A 6,000-nucleotide genomic window follows, 5' to 3' on the forward strand; every position below is an offset into this window, starting at 1 on the left:
TCAGAGCCAGTGGGCACAGAGTGAGCCCTGCCTGGGCAGCCGGTGGGCAGCAGGAGCAAGGAATGCACCAGGGCATGCATCAGGTCCTGGTGTGATGGTTTGTATTGCAGTCCCTGTTTCCAGCAGTTTTCTCTGTCTGGAATAAAATCCAGCTGGGTAATGGCAGAGCTGCCCTGATGGGAACATGGCATGGATATGTGGCAGGATGCTGGGCCATGTTCTGTAGAGGATGCCATGGTGGTGTCTTGTGTTCTGCAAGAGCCTGCAGGAGCAAGGCCAGGAATCAGTGCTCCCTCAGAATCATCCCCCCCATCTGGTGAAGGGACTGACCCCAATCCCATGGGAGTGGTCTGCAAAGGGGCTTCATGCTTGGTAGACAAATGACTCTCACTATGGCTCAGCAGTGATGGTACGGCTGGGACAGGCCTACTGCCACCTTCCCTTGCTCCCTGCAGCCCGGGCTATAGGAAACAGCCTGCCTTGTAGGATCTCGTGAGCAGAATGTCCTGATTCTACACAGCCGCTTGGCCATCCCTAACCTCTGTGCCAAGCCACCTAACTCTGTGCAGGGCTCAGGGTGGCAGAAAGTGCCTTTGCCATGGGGGCAGCAGCCATGTGCCTAGGTCACACCAGCTCTCATGTGCCTGGCTGTGTCTGTGTCTTGTCACCCCCTTCCAGGGAATGTGTTTTGGGGGGCTGTCTCCATGACCCCCATGCCTGCCCTGCCCCATGGTTCACTCACTGCAGGGAAGGTGCTGCAGGGCTGCTGCAGCATGGGGGCTGTGAGTCCCCAGTGTGCCTTTGCCTGCCTGGGGGAAGCTCACTCAGAGCAGTTTGTAGTTGCTCAGGTTGAATCTCAGCACTGGCTGTGCTACAGCAAATGCTTGAGGCTGTAAAAGGATTCCCCCATACTGAGGCCCTGGCTGAAACCCAGGATGTCTCTGCATGCCACATGGGCACTCTGTGCCTCACTTTCCCTCCTTGCATTTCCTGAGGCTGTTTTTCCTTTGGGCAGGTTCTCTTTTCCTCTGGGTGCAAATAATATCCCAGTCCCTGAGCATCCTTGGTAGCATTTAATGGCCAAGTAAAGGGTCAGTCCTTACCCCCAAACCAGCCTTTTTTCACACCAAATATGTGTGCCATAAGGCTCTGTGCTTGCACCATGCTGGCATAGGGACCTTTCTCTGTAGTGCCATGGACTCCTGATTAAATCCCTTTGCAGTTGCTGGCCAAGCAAATGAGCTAGTCCAAGGGGTGAAAGAAACAGTCTGTGTCCTTAAGCCAGGGGTCTCACAGAGGCAGAAGAACACAGAGGGCCAGATCCAAGCATCCCTGCACATGTCCAGCTCCTGGCATGGCTCTGCCTGCATGTCTCCACCATTCCAGCTCCTGCTTCTCTTTGCTGTCTTCACTCCTGTCCTGGTGATCAATGGGCTCTGGTTGGGCTGGAAAACAGCACAAACAGAGGCATTTACAACCCCGCTGTCTCTCCAACAGTGCCATAACTCAGGCTCCCTGTCACCGTGGGGAATGGGAGGCAGGAGCTCCTGCTTTGGTGGCAGCAGCAGCACCAATATTTTTCCTCTTGTGGTAAATGTGTTACTTGGGGATAATTTACCTGCTTGTGTCAAGTTTTAAAAAGAAGCAGACTGGCTGCTGAGCAGCTTCTGACACTTGCAGTGTGCATGGCATGAACACACATGTCTACCCAGAGAAAAGAAATCACCTAAGCTGGAAGGACCTGTTTGCAAATGCCTGCACTTTTAGCTGCACTCTGGGCGTGGAGTCAATCTACTGCTGAGTCCATCCCTCCATGGGATCTCCACGGTCTGCAGCCAGTCCATCCCTCCATGGGATCTCCACGGTCTGCAGCCAGTCCATCCCTCCATGGGATCTCCAGGGTGTGCAGCCACCTACTGGCTCTGGCAAGGCTGCCCACTGCACCGGGGGCTGCTTGGGGCTGGCTGTCCCACGTCTCCCGCAGCGTGCCGGGAGCCTCCTCTGCCCGCACTCCTTCTCCAGGTGAGCGGATCGGGGGCTTGTGGGAGATGTTGGTGCCCTGTCGTCCGTGGCTGAAGACCTTGCTGGGCCCCTTGGGCGGCTGAGATGCTGCTCCGGCCGGCTCCATCAGCCGCCGTCCTCGCCGGCAGCAGAGGGAGCTGGAGGACCGGGGATGGCAGCACGGGCAGGCAGAGGGAGCCTGGGCTGGGCTGAGCTCCCTTGGGCTGGGCTGGGCTGGGCAGCGCAGGGGGCACCAAAGCGGGAGAGAAACCCCTCTTCACCCAGATCCTACTCTAGCAGGGCAGCAGGAGGTGCCCCAGCCTGCGGACTGTCCCTTCAGCCCCTTGTGTCACCTCTCATCACATCACCCCTGTGGGTACCCAGCTCTGTGGTGGACACTTGCTGAGCTGGCCCTCAATCCCTTATCTGGGCTTTTAGGGTCTCAGCCCCGCTGTTTCATTCTGGGAGCCGTGTAGCCTCTCTGTGTGGCACAGCCCCTTGTCCCCTCTGTGGGACACAGTGCTCCTCTTCACCCTGAGGACCTTGTGGTGGGACAGCAAGGTCCCCAGGGAGCCTGGCTGGATGTGATGGGGATAAGACCTCCATCCCTGGGAATCATCCCAGGGCCAGGGTGGTAGGGTCCTACAGCACTGGTGGGCACTTGTCACTGCTGTCCCCAGGTCTCCTTGCCCATAGGGAGCTGATTTATGTCTGGGCCAGCCTGACTGACCTCCTGCTTGAGCTCAGGCATTATAACTAATGGCAGGTCAGTGGAGCTACAGCTAAAGTGAAGTGGCTGGTATGGGTCAGGGAGGGGGGATGCAGAACAGGGGGTGCTGAGGATCCCACTTCCAACAGCACAGCTGCCCAGAGCAGTGAACAGCAGGGGTGCAGCAGGTGTAGCTCCCAGTATACCCCTTCCACCCTATCCCCTGCTCCTGAGCTCTCTTTCTGACCACACTCTCCTTCTGTTTTAACCACAGGATGTTCTGGGTCAGTGGTATCAAGCCTGGAGAAGGGGCTCCTTGCTGGGGGAAACTGAGGCACACATGGATTGATGGTTTCATGAACATCAGCTGCAGAGCCAGGGGGGCACCAGGTGTCTGAGCCCAGCTCCTGCCCAGGACTCAGGATGAGGAACCAGGAGGACCTGATACAGGTATGGCAGAGGGCAGTGCCACAGCTGGTGGCCTGAAATGTCCCCTTTGGTCTGTTGCTCTCACCTTCTGCTTGGTCCATGAGCCTTGGGGTGCAGAAATCTCCTGTGGGGGGTGCACCCCCCCTGTTCCCTCATGACAGGTTTAGCTCCAGGTCCCAAACCCACAGTGTGCATGGCCCCTGTGTCACTCAGCCCCATCTCAGCATGTGTGTTTTGGCAGTAAGCCCTGTTTGTTTCCCCAGCTGGAGTGGAGGACCAGGAGCTGAGCTTTGGGGGCATCCCAATCCCTGCCTGCCATCCCAACCCCTGCCTGCACCAACTGCTGAGGTGACACCTGAACATGGCTGTGAACCTGGATATTCATGTACCCACCAGGCAGCTGTTCTACATCCTAGGATGATGCCAGCCCGACCTGCCAGCCTAGGTGGTCTAAGCTGGTTGAGGGTAGGTAGTCCTTGGGGCCGCAATAAAAGACACCCAATGCCACTCCTGGCCACACGCTGAGCTCCCCTCTGTCCAGCAGAAAGGGAGAACATTTTTGCTGGCCCTGCCTGGCCATCCCACAGGTGCAGTGCATCTGACACAGTCCTGCCAGGTTCCTGCTGCTGGTCACAAACTGAAGGGTGTGCTGGTGTCCAGACTGCCACTTGTGCTTTCCAGCTGGTAGCACACATTTCTTCTCCCATTTCCCAGCCAAGGAGGATTACTGACTCTGCAAGGCTGCAGCAAGAGCTCCCATCCTTCTAAGCAACCCTCCCCAACAGCTTTGTCAAATCCTCCACATGACCCCATTGTAGGTTGCTCTTGCAATGTTATAGGGGTGATTTATCTTTTTTAGGGTCCTTCTTAGGGCTAAGCTGGGTTCAGGCAGCAGCAGCTTGAGGCCTTGAGCACTGGCCTCTGACAGGTCCAGTGCAGCATCCAAAGCTCATCCCAGCTGGGGAAGCAAGTCCCCTGCTGCAAAAACAGGAACCTGGTGCATTCCCAGCTGGCTCTCAGCAAAAGTGATCTATTAAAAATAATTTCCGTGGCCTCTGCACTTACATTTGCTGCTGGATCCAGGAAAGCAGGTTTAATCTAAGCTGCTAGGCAGCACCAGAGGCTGAGCTTCATCCAGAAGAAGCTGTTGGAAGACTTTGCTCAGCTCTCACTCTGAATAGGTCTAAAATTAGGTCTGGGATACAAAAGTTGATGGTAACAGATACATGAGTCTGGCTTCAGATTAGCAGCTTTTACAACAGAGCTGGGATGCTCCCACTGACAGTGGTTGCCATTTGGGATCAGTTTTGCTCCAGTAATATTTTAAATTTGTCAAAGCCCCTTTGAAGGCCTGGACAGGTGAAAGGAGCATGGGGAGCTGTAATAAGTGTAAGCCTTAAAAAAACTTCCCGAAATGACCAATAAATCCCCCAGGACATGACAGGAATCATTCAGAGATCTTTCCTGAACAAACATAGCTCTCCGTTGAAAAGGAAAAGTACTTTCAAAAGCATGTTCAGAGCAGCACAAGGGAGTAACCTCTGTCCCAGCCTCCTTCTCCATCACCCAAGGACAGTGACATTCCCTGACAGGTCCCTGTGCCACTTGCTCCCCATACCATGCTGTGTCCTGCCTGGAATTATTAAGATGTATGGCACAAAGCCAAATAAATGGAGAACCTGAGCCTGCAGACTGCCTGGCTTGAGGTAAATACATGCTGGATGTGGCCAGGACCTGCAGCAGGAGCTGTGCTATCCTGTGGGGTGTAGGGGGTGTGTGGGGCTGCATCCCCTTGGCACCACCCTCATCGGGTCTGGCAAGGGCTGGAAGTTGCCCAGACCTTCCCTGCATGTAGAAAAGATGGGAAAACTGCATTGGTGTGGCCCCTCAGCACATCTGCAAGGTGCAATCAGGGATGGCTCCAGGCACACAGAGGGGCCCTGGTGGCAGTGCCACTGCTTGTCTCTCCACCCTCTGGACTGAAGGCGCTGTTGGGTGTCTCCACAGCCCACTGAGACACCCCACAAGTCTGACTCACATCTGTGATGGCTCTTCAGATCTCCGGGAAGAGGACAGGGAATGAGCTGTCCCTTGCACATCTCTCTCTCCAGGTGAAAACCCCCAAGGATGCTGGGGATGTGGGGTGGGCACAGGTGGAGAGGAGGACCAGACCTACCTCCTTGCTGGGGACCTGGGAGGGGATGAGAGGCGTGCAGGCAGCTGCGTGGCAGCGGGGAGGTGTGGGGACAGTGGGGAAAGTGCCTGCTGCACAGTCCGGGCACCCCGCCCGGGTTCTGGGGTGTTTATCCCCACTGTGCACCCCTGGCAGGGGCTGACTCCTCCTTTCACCCAGCAGGTGCTCCCACCTCAGTGGCAGCTGTGGTCGTGTCCTTGTCCCCAAGGGCACAGCCATCGGTGCCCTCAGTGGGTGTGGACACACAGAACTCCTGGAGGGACTAACCCCCCCCACACAGCTGCCCTCTCCCACTCCTGTCCGAAAGCAAGTCGCTGCATCCCACGAGCATCCCACGGACCCCTGGTCAGCCCCGTTAATGGCCACCCCCTCTGTGTCCCCACAGGTCAGTATTGGTGTCCCTGCTCCACAGCCTCTTCCCAGGGTGACACTGTCCCACCCGTCCCCTCTCTGCCGCGCAGCTCCCCCCGCCGCTTCACACGCTGCAGCAGATGGTGGAGGTGACATTTGTCTCCGAGTGACGCATTTGACGGCGGCCGTGTCCCCCCTCCTCCCTTCGCCCCGGATGGGGGAGCCTTGAGCCCACCTGGCAGAGGCAAGATGGGCAGGCACAGGCTGAGGGACCCCCAGCCCCCGCCGGTCCCGCACACCCCAGACATCTGCACTT

This window comes from Haemorhous mexicanus, chromosome 7, assembly GCF_027477595.1.
Source record: "Haemorhous mexicanus isolate bHaeMex1 chromosome 7, bHaeMex1.pri, whole genome shotgun sequence".
Classification (NCBI taxonomy): domain Eukaryota; kingdom Metazoa; phylum Chordata; class Aves; order Passeriformes; family Fringillidae; genus Haemorhous; species Haemorhous mexicanus.